Raw genomic sequence first — 10,983 nt, 5'->3', positions numbered from 1 at the left:
AGGTGTCTCCAGCTGCTCCTGGGTACCGGTGGTGGCGTCGGTTTTCTGGGGGCCTCTCCCCCCCCCCCGCAGCTGCTGAGGGGAGTTGGCTGGAGGTGGCTAAGAACAGCGAGGTTCTGGGCGAGCACTGCGGGGAGAGGTAGGCAGGGAGATAGAGGGACAGTGCCAAGTGCCGTTTCTTTCCTCGCCTGCCACCAGCGCCGGCCACTGGGCTGGGGGAGAGTAGCGCACGCAAAGGTGGACTTTGGTGCCGCGAGAGCTGGTTCTGACGGGACGCCAGCGGCCAACAGCGCCTTCCCCAGAGCGGCGCCCGGGGAGGAAGCGACAGCCCCAGGGAGCCCTCCCGTGGTCCTGGGAGACCCTCCTCTACGTGCCCACCCTCTGCGTGGCCGCCCGAGTGGCCGTCCCGATTCGGCTTCCGGGGGCCCATTTGCCCCGTGCTCTCTCCTCCTGCCCATCTCGTCCCACTGTTGGCCCCAGCCTACACCTGGCTTTCCGGGCCTGCTCCCGCACACCGGGCAGCCGCTGTCCGGAATAGCCGTTTGGAGGCTCCCTGCTCTGGGGCAGTGCGTCTGCAGGGCCCTCGGCCGACCGGCTCTGCCTCCTGCCCAGCCGGTCCCTGGGTATGGCTCTGAGGCTCCGCCGTGCTCTTGCTTGCGTGGTCCTGAGCGCCCCCCGCACATCCATCTCCGGTTCTCCACAAATTCATTGGAAACCCAGATGGACTCCCCGGGGTGGGGAAAGCAAAAGAGGGAGATTTCGTTTATCTCCCCATCCCGGGCTTCCTATTTCTGGTAATTACGTTGATGTCTTACAACTGGTTGCCTTGGCAATTTAAAATAATATGCTTATGCTCTTCAATTCTTGCTCCCTAATGCGGGATGGTGGTTCTTGCGTTTGCTCGGTGAGATGAGGCCGTCTCCGGGGCTCCTGGCCTGCCCTGGTTTGTTTGCTTTCATTAATTTATTTCTCCCCCGCTGCTGTCGTGGCATTAACCAAGGGTCCTACCCACACGGGGCTGTGGTGCTTTCTGGGTGTGTGGGGGGGGTCACACGTGGGGTGTAGCTCACACACTCAGCCTCAGCTACCCCTCTGGGGGCCCTATTCCCCTATTGGCGATAATTGCACGCCGGGGTCACACTCTCAGGGGGGTTTGCTCACTTTCTTTTTTTTTTTTTTTTGCTTTTTGGGTCACACCCGGCGATGCACAGGGGGGTTCCTCTGGCTCTGCACTCAGGAATTACTCCTGGCGGTGCTCAGGGGACCCTATGGGATGCTGGGAATCGAACCCGGGTTGGCCGCGTGCAAGGCCAAACGCCCTCCCCGCTGTGCTATTGCTCCAGCCCCTGTTTGCTCACTTTCTGGTTTTAGGGCTCGCCTGAGACCACCGGGGGGCTCACACGCACGCGTGGAGGAGGTCACCTTCCTGCCTGGGGTGCTGACGCATCATTAGCTGTGACTCTGTGCTCATCACAGCTGGCCGTGTGCCAGAGGCAACACACCCTCATGCCACTGAGGCTCATGGGCAGCGGAGGTACAGACACTGCCCCCTCGGTGGCACTGGGGGCTTGAACCCGTGGCATCACGCTTGCGAGGCTGGTGACTTCGCTCCTGAGTCTTTTCCCCGGCCCCTCTGTCCTTCCCTCTCCCGTCCCCTCCCTCCTCGAATCATTCCCCAGCTCCCCATGCTGCTTTCTCAGCCTTGCAGTGTCCGAGTCGATCACATTGCGTCTTCCTCTTCAATTCCAGTTACTTGGTCTGGCGGTTCCCCGTAGCTGAAGCTTAAAAGTGGAGCCCCCCCTCCCGCTTTCCACACTCTTCCCGTGGGAAAGAGGAGGAGGTGGCCCCAAGAATTCAAGGCGCCTCTCCCTCACCCCGTCAGATCGATATTCGGTGTTTTGGGTCGCATCCATCCGCGGCTCTAAATGCTGCTTATCGCTTACGTCAGGGTCGACTGCGCGTGTTTCTCTTCTCGGGAGTCTGCAGCTGCTATTTTTATTCTTTCAGGAAGAAGGAAAATGATCTTCCTCCTCATTTCACAAGTCCTTGCAATTTCTTACTAAGTCCTTCTGCCTCGAAGACGACAGCGCGCCTGGTGAAACCCCGTCGGGGAGTGGCCCGGCTCTCTCTGTGCCTCAGCAGCCTTAATCCCAGGGTCACCTTTTCATCCAGCCCTGCGCTTCCCGAATGCAACGCGGGGCTTTCTCTCTGCTCCGCATCGTTTACTAGATCACTTCCTGGAGCCGCTCCTTTTTTCTCTTGCAACACAGAATTCACACCTGCAAGCAAGTTCTCACCTGCAGAGCCATGCCCTTGGCCCTCGGCTAGCTTTTCTAGAAAGGGCGCACAGGAGGAGAAGGTACTGAACATTTGGACCAGCGTGACCTTATGTTTTCTTTCTAGTTTTTTAACATTTATTTATTTATTGTGCTTTTGGGTCACATCCAGCGATGCTCAGAGGTTACTCCTGGCTCTGCACTCAGGAATTACTCCTGGCGGTGCTGGGGGACTATATGGGATGCCGGGGATCGAACCTGGGTCGACCATTGTGCAAGGCAAACACCCTACCCAATGTACTATCACTCTGGCCCCTTCTTTCCAGTTGGCTGGGCACAGATGTCTAGTTTTAAAGTGGCTTTCCCTTGAAGACCTTTTCTCGTAGCTTCTGGGAAGAAACTGTGGGACCATGTCAGTCCTTGGTAGGTTAATTCACTGACACCCCCCACCCCGCCCCAAAGTTTTGGGTTTATTCCTAATGGACCAAGACTCCATGAATGTGTTTTGGTTGTATTCCCCCCATCCAGGTTTTTTTTTTCTTTTTTGGGTCGCACCTGGCAATGCACGGGGGTTACTCCTGGCTCATTCACTCAGGAATTTCTCTGCAGTTTCTGGGAACCATGTGGGATGCTGGGAATCAAACTCGGGTCAGCCATGTGCAAGGCAAACATCCTACCCTCTGTGCTATCACTCCCAGCCCCATCTCTAAGGTATTTTAATTTTATTATTAGTTTATTTGATTTTTAAGCCATTCTGGAGATGCTCAGGGGTTACTCCTGGCTCTGCGCTCAGGAATCACTCCTGGATGTACTCAGGGGACCCCATGGCCTGCCAGGAATTGGATCAAGGTTGGCGTCCTGCAAGGCAAATGCACTACCCACTGTACTATCTCTCTGATCCATTTCCAAGTTTTAGTTGAAACTTAAGAAAGATGCAGTGGGGAAGAAAGAAAGAAATGTGTGTTCAAGACAGACTATGGGCTTCTCCAGAGTGGAAACAGGCAAGCAAAGAAACAGACAAGCAAGTGAGTTGGTTGTTTCTTGAAGAGTGAGCCCTGGTTGGAATTAAGATGTGTTTCACTCAGAAGCTCTCCCAGCTTCTTTCTTTCTTTCTTTCTTTCTTTCTTTCTTTCTTTCTTTCTTTCTTTCTTTCTTTCTTTCTTTCTTTCTTCTTTCTTTCTTTCTTCCTTCCTTCCTTCCTTCCTTCCTTCCTTCCTTCCTTCCTTCTTCCTTCCTTCCTTCCTTCCTTCCTTCTTTCTTTCTTTCTTTCTTTCTTTCTTTCTTTCTTTCTTTCTTTCTTTTTCTTTCTTCCTTCCTTCCTTCCTTCCTTCCTTCCTTCCTTCCTTCCTTCCTTCCTTCCTTCCTTCCTTTCTTTCTTCTTTCTTTCTTTCTTTGTCACACCCAGTGATGCACAGGGGTTACTCCTGGCTCTGCACTCAGGAATTACTCCTGGTGGTGCTCAGAGGACCATATGGGCTGCCAGGGATTGAACTCAGATCAGCCGCATGAAAGGCAAACACCCTCCCGCTGTGCTATCACTCCGGCCCCCTTGCCCCCAGCTTATTTCTGCTGAGAATTCCAAGCCACTCCCCTAACGCTTACCCAATGGCCACTGTCTTTCTATTTTCCCCTCTTCTCTTCCTGACTGTCTGTTTCACTTTGGACCCCGACTTCCGTCTCTCACACCCCTTCCCTCAGTTTTCTCATTCTTTTCTTCCATTGGCTTCACTTCCCGGTTGGAACACTGCCTCCAACTTACCTCGGAAAGCGTCTGGGCTCTTTGGATTCCAGAAACCAGAGCGTCGAAGTTCCAAGAAGCTTCCTTGTCCTCTGCCGGCTCCTGGCACGTGGGAACTTGTTCTCTTTACGGGTCTGATCAATTTTCACATTGATGATGCAGTTGGATTCCTGTCATTTCCCTTTTTAACCTTGCGATTTTCTCTTATGTCACGAGTCCAGTGAGTCACATTTATTTCTAGTTAAGAATGAAGGCAGCGGGGACCAGAGAGATATTACAGGAAGTAGGATGCTGGCTGAGTGACGTGGCTTGATCCCCCCTTCTGCTGGGCCAGGAGAGACCCCTGAGCTCAGCCAGGTGTGGGTCCCCAACTCCCCCAAGTACAAAACCTGCCTTGAAAAGTACAAAGACTCAAGAAAGCAGGTGGTCGTTCTGGAAGGCGCCGATGGTTCTCGTACTTTACATATTTTCCCCATTAATTAGCTTTTATGATTTCCTCTTTGCCTCCCTGGTCCTTGCGGCAGTGACTGGGGTGGACACGCTTGGTTTGGGCTCCCTGGGGGAGACACACACACACACACACACACACGGTTGCAGGCTGGGGATTGGGCAGAGCTGCTGGGGATGCAAGTAGTAAAGGCTGAATGCAGGGGCTTTGGAGTAAAGAGGGGCCCACCATGAGCCCCCAGCCCTCCGTGGTTGCCCACTCCTGTGGGAAATGCTCTCCAGGAGTTCCAGACGTGTGCAGGGTGCCCGAGTGTTGGCCTCACAGGCCACGTGTGTGTGCAATAGGCTTTGTGTGTGTGCAATAGGCTTTGTGTGTGTGCAATAAACTTTGTGTGTACAATAGGGTGTGCGCAATAGGGTGTGTGTGCAATAAACTTTGTGTGTACAATAGGGTGTGTGCAATAGGGTGTGTGTGCAATAAACTTTGTGTGTGTACCATAGGGGGTGTGTGCAACAGGGGGTATGTGTGCAATGAACTTTGTGTCTGTGCAATAGGGGATGTGTGCGCGCAATGAACTTTGTGTGTGTGCAAAAGGGGGTGTGTGCAATGAACTTTGTGTGTGCAACCAACTTTGTGTGTGCATGTGTGTGTGCAATAGGGTGTGTATGCAATGAACTTTGTGTGTGCAATAAAGTGTGTGCCACCAACTTTGTGTGTGCATGTATGTGTATAATGAACTGTGTGTGTGCAATAGGGTATGCAACAAACTGTGTGTGCAATGGGGGTGTATGTGTGCAATGAACTTTGTGTGTGTGCAATAGGGTATGTGTGTGTATGTGTGTATGTGTGCAATGGGCTTCGCTTCGGCAGAGGGTTCACACCCACCGTCCACCTCTGCACAGCAGAGCCAAGGTCCACCGGGCCTGATGTTCTGTGGGTGGTCACAGGCTGGAGGGTCTGGAGCAGACGGTCGTTCTCCCTCCTGCCTGCTTGGCACCACCGTGCCGGGCGTGTCCCTGTCCTCTCAGGGGAGAGCTTGGCTTTCTGGGACCTCTCGTGCAGATTCGTCCGCAGACTCCCCGCACAGCCTGTGCACACAGACGCTTTTCCCTCCAGCACTTCCAGCGAGCCACTTCTGTTTCCGGTGGCAGCTTCTACTTCCGTTGGGCGGCCCCTCCTTCGGGGGGGGGGGGGGCTCCCCCTGCACTCCCAGGTGGGTCTCCTCCCGCACTTGGTGGATGTTTGTGGCGCCAACTTGTCCACAGACCTTCCTTTATTTTATTTTTTTTTTTAATTTTGCGCCACACCCGGCGCTGCTCAGGGGTTACTCCTGGCTCTGCACTCAGTGATTACTCCTGGCAGTGCTCGAGGTTCATTTGCAGATGCTGGCCATCGAACCCGGGCCAGCTGGGCGCAAGGCAAGCACTGTACTGTCTCTCCGGCTCTACTTGTCTTTAAACAACAACCACTTTCCCAAACCCTTTTTGCCCTCCTTTTAGGTAACGCCCTGAGGAACTCAGAGCTTACCCTTGGCTCTGCACTCAGGGGTCACAATGGCGGGGCTCAGGAGACCATATCTGGTGCTGGGGATCAAACCTGGGGCACCCAGGGGCAAGGCGAGCGCCCTCCCCGCTGGCCTGTGCCGGCGACCCTGGGTCTCCTCTGCTTTAAATCAAGTGGACATAGCGGATGGGAGAATTGAAAACACATACGGGCAACATGGCGAGGAAATGCGCCTCTGGTGAGCACGTGGGTAGGTCCCATAGCACCGCGGTGAGTGCCACCACCATAACTGTGTCTCAGCTAAGAGGGGGAGCACTGGGAGCCCCCTCACAACCTCACGTGTGATCCCTGGCCAGCCCCACAGCCAAGAGTGTGTGCGAGACCTGGGTCACCCCAACAACGAGGGGAAATTAATGTATGAGAGAGAGAGAATGAGAGAGAGGGAGAAAGGGAGGGAGAGAGAAAGAGGAGAGAGAGGGAGAGAGAGCAGAGAAAGAGGAGAGAGAGAGAGGGAGAGAGAGGAGAGGGAGAGAGAGAGGAGAGAGAGAGGGAGAAGGAGAGGGAGAGAGAGCAGAGAAAGAGGAGAGAGAGGGAGAAAGAGCAGAGAAAGAGGAAAGAGAGAGGGAGAGAGAGAGGAGAGAGAGGGAGAAAGAGAGGGAGAGAGCAGAGAAAGAGGAGAGAGAGGGAGAAACAGAGGGAGAGAGAGCAGAGAAAGAGGGAGAAACAGAGGAAGAGAGAGAGCAGAGAAAGAGGAGAAAGAGGGAGAGAGCAGAGAAAGAAGAGAGAGAGGGAGAAACAGAGGGAGAGAGAGGAGAGAGAGGAGAGAGGGAGAGAGAGAGGGAGAGAGAAAGAGGAGAGAGAGAGGGAGAGAGAGGGGCCACGTGGCCCAGTGACACCCCTTCTACTCTACTGACCCGAGCTCCAGGAGGTGGCCTGGCCTGGCGGGGTCAGGGCCTGAGCCTGTGGGGGAAACACAGAAACGGTGCGGGTCGCTCCCTGGATCACATGCCACCTCGGCGCTGGAGAGGGGGGCGTGCTCGGGCTAAATAAAGCGAGACCTCACTGTCCCCGCTCTTTGATTACCTGGCACTTGGGCTGCCGTTAGCGTCAGCGGTGATGAGCTGTAATTACACATGTTTCCCATGGTTATTTTTTCCTCTGGAAAATAACATGATACCTGTAATTTCCCCAAAGATGCACTCCAGCTCAAAGCAGGGGCCGGGGCTTCAGGCCACGGACTTCCCTTCTCCTTGGGGAGAGGAGAGGGGGGGTGGCAGGCCTAGGGCTGCGGGGAGGGGGGCTGTCCTCCAGGGCAGCAGCCTGAGTCCACAGGAAGCTGGAGCTGAGTCGGTGCCCCCAACTCCAGGAGGGTCCCGGTGCTGAGAGTGTTGAGGGCTTTGGTCACCTTCCCAGGGGACAGTGGGCCTGCAAGGGGAATGGAAATGGATAAGTGATGTGCAAAGCCCCCCTCCCCTTCACCCCTTTTTTCTTCCTCCAGGGATCGAATCCTGTTCTCATGCATCCAAGGTAAGTGCTCAGCCAGTGAGTTGGGCCGCTGCCGCCAGGCTCTGGGGACCAGAACCGGGTGCCGGAGATGGAACCTGGGTCATCTGCGTGCAAGGCCGGCTGGCTCTCTCTGCTGGACTCGCTCCGGCCCCGGAAGGCTTGGTTTAAGGAGACATTTCGGTATTGCACTCATATCATCTGCCATCAGCACCCGAAACTTTATCGATGTTTCTAACTCTGTCATTACTGGGTGTTTCTAAGTCATTACTGATTGCTTACCTTATCCTTGAAAATCAAGACCACGACCTTGTTTGTGATTGTACCTCCAACATCTAAACCAGTGTTGAGAAACTAAATGAACCTAAATTTAGACTTTAAAAAAAGGAGGATCTTTAGGGGGTCTCAAAGTGAGCACCCTTTTTCTCCACAGGTGTTTTTTTCTTGTTTGTTTTTTCTTGGGAGAGCCATACCCGGTGATGTTCAGGGGTTACTCCTGGTTCTGTGCTCAGGGATAGTTATTTTTGTATGGACATAGCAAGAGATACATTGAGGCTTGCAAGGCAGCTCTCCTGGCAACGTCTTGCCACAGACTCAGACCACAGCACTCAGGCCAGATTAATCATTCCTCACCGTAGCAGGGTCCAAATCTGGTTATCACTGTTTGGATCATGACAGCATTTGTCCATGACCAAGCTCTTAACTTATAGTTAAGCATTAGGCACTTTGGCCAGGCCCATCTCGATGCCAGGGTAGCACATAACTCACCACTTGCCCTGGATCTGTCCCGTTCCTCGTCGGGACCCTGCTTTTGGGGGTGCTAGGAAGTAAGGGCAGCTGAGGCTTAGATCAGGAGAACAGATGCCCAGGAGGAAAATAATCATGTAGAGTCAAATGACTCCCAGGTTACAAAAGCATAGCATTTGCTAAGTCTTCCTGTGTCCATACAAAAAGGACATGGCTCTGAATAAACTATGCAAAGGACTCAAGGAGAAGAGAAAAACAATATTTACAAGTCAACAGAACACTAAGAAAGAAGCTACAAATGAACACAGAGGAATGGGAGCACTGTGATGGGAGTAACCCAATAAACCTAAACTATCTGAGGCTATGTTATCCTACAAGGGATCATTCTGGCGGGGCTCACACGGGGTGCCGGGGATCGAACCCTCCCAGCTGTCCTATCTCTCCAGCCTCCCCCCACCCCCACATGTGGCTTTGCCTTTATTCCCAGGCTTGGCACCTTGTCCCCACAGCTTCCTCCCTGGTGACACACCCCAGTGGGGTGATTTAGTGAGACTGTGGTGCCCTCAGTGCTGCATCTTTGCTCCCGCATGAAGGACTCTCCCCAGTTACCCCGAACTGCCCATTTCTGGGTGAGCCATTCACACCCCCGGCTACGGACGTCAGGCTGACATTGTGGGGGTCTCCCCCTGCTCTTTCAGAGTGGGGGTACGGTCAGAGCTGGAGGGCACTGGCCCTCATTTTAGGAGGCAGGGGTGTCTGAGGACGTAAAACGGGCTGCTCTGTGACCTATTGCAGGGGTGACATCTGGGCTCGGAACCGGGATGTGGGCCATGGGCCAGGATTGGCCTCCGGAGGAGAGTGCGCCTGAGGGAGATGGGGCGGCTGGTCCAAAGCCCAGTTCTCACGGGCCGGATGCTGGGAGCAGTGGGGCCAGGATTTGCACCCATGTCTCTGGGTGTGCAAAAGGGGCACTTGAACCCCAGTTTACATGTGGCTGCACTGTTCTCTGGAATGTAGCATTCACGGCATCCCAGCATTGCTCTCTGGGGGCACGCATCCCAGTGAGCTCAGGGCTTGCTCCTGGCTCTGTGCTCAGGGATCATGCTTCCGGCCCTCGGAGACCCTGAGTGTGCGGGGATTGATCCCGGAAGGTGCAGGGTAACCCCCTCCCCCACCCCCGCCTAATGCTATCTCACTGGCCCCAGCCCAGATTTCTTTATTAAACATTTTTTTGGGCTGGAGCAATAGCATAGCAGGTAGGACATTTGCCTTGCACACGGCCAGCTCGGGTTCGATCCCAGGCATTCCATAGGGTTCCCCCAAGCCCTGCCAGGAGTAATTCCTGAGTGCAGAGCCAGGAATCACCCCTGTGCATTGCCAGGTGTGACCCAAAAAGCAATAAATAAATAAATAACTTATATCACTTGTCATCCTGTTGATTTTCGATTTGCTCGAGCGGGTGCCAGTAACATCTCCATTCATCTCTGTCACGTGCTAGTGTAGCTCAATGGTGTCTACTCACTCCAGAAACAGGAAGAGCCTCAGATCGTTCATTCAGGGTTCTGATGAAGAAGTCTGACCATCTCCTTGGTGGGTGGCCATGCAGTCTTTTGACGTCCTGTGGAATCCAGTCGGTAACAGCTCTAGTCCAGCGGTCGTCTCTAAATCACATTGTGAGTCTGGCCCATCTGATTTTTGACTCCTTGGCAAATGAGACAGCGTCCCTGATTCTTGATCGTCAACGGAGGTCGGAACTCCGGATTCCTCCTTTAACTTGAGTGAAATGTGATACTTCAAGCATAGCTTTTTCAATTCCTCTTTGGGATACCCAAATAGCGTTCTCATCCTGTTTGCGTAGGGCCCAGGTCTCTGAGGCGTGTGTTAGTGCAGGAAGAATGGTGGAGTCGAAAAGATGTGCCCAGAGCCGAAAGTTCTTTGTCCTCTTAACCACTTCTTCGACACTCTCGAAGGCGTTCCATGCTGCTCTCTTCCTCCTGTGCAGTTCTGGCATCAAGTCGTTCCTCATGTTGAGTTCTCAACTCAGGTACACATAGCTGCTGCATTTGGAGATATTCGTTCTGTTGAGAGCAAATGGAACGTCAGAAACTAGTTCATTTTTTATAAACATTGTTTTGGTGAGATTCAGCTGCAGTCCAACCCTTCAACACTCGTAGTCGAAGTCAGCCAGCATTTGTGCTGCTTGGCTAATGTTTGGTGTTATTAGAACGATGTCATCAGTGAAGTGGAGGTGATGTAGTTGAAAATTCTCTATCTTCATTTCCATTCCTTCCCATTCCAGTCATTGCATGACGTTCTTGAGGGTGGCACTAAAGAGTTTTGGTGAAATGGTATCACCCTGCCGAACCCCTCTCTTTATGTCAATGATCACTTCCTTGTAGAATGGTGAGATCCTGGTGGTGAATCCATAATACAGCTCGAGGAGGATCTTGATGTACTGAGTTGAATGCCTTGTTTGGTTAGGGCTTCAATGATCACTTCATTCTCAACAGAATCAAAGGCCTTTAAATCGATGAACGTTAGACAGAGCAGCATCTGGAACTCTTGTGAAACTTCAATGAGCTTGGTCACTGTGTGGATATGGTCGATTGTGCTAAATCCTTTCCAGAACCCAGCTTTCTCCCATGGTTGTCCTTCATCTAGTGTTCTGCCTATTCTATTCAGGATCACTTGAGTGAACAACTAGTAGACATTGGACAACAGGCAGATTGGGTGATAGTTGCCGATGTCGTGGATGTCTCCCTTCTTGG

The sequence above is a fragment of the Sorex araneus genome, chromosome 3 (assembly GCF_027595985.1).
Source record: "Sorex araneus isolate mSorAra2 chromosome 3, mSorAra2.pri, whole genome shotgun sequence".
Lineage (NCBI taxonomy): Eukaryota > Metazoa > Chordata > Mammalia > Eulipotyphla > Soricidae > Sorex > Sorex araneus.
This window is presented reverse-complemented; position numbering follows the sequence as displayed.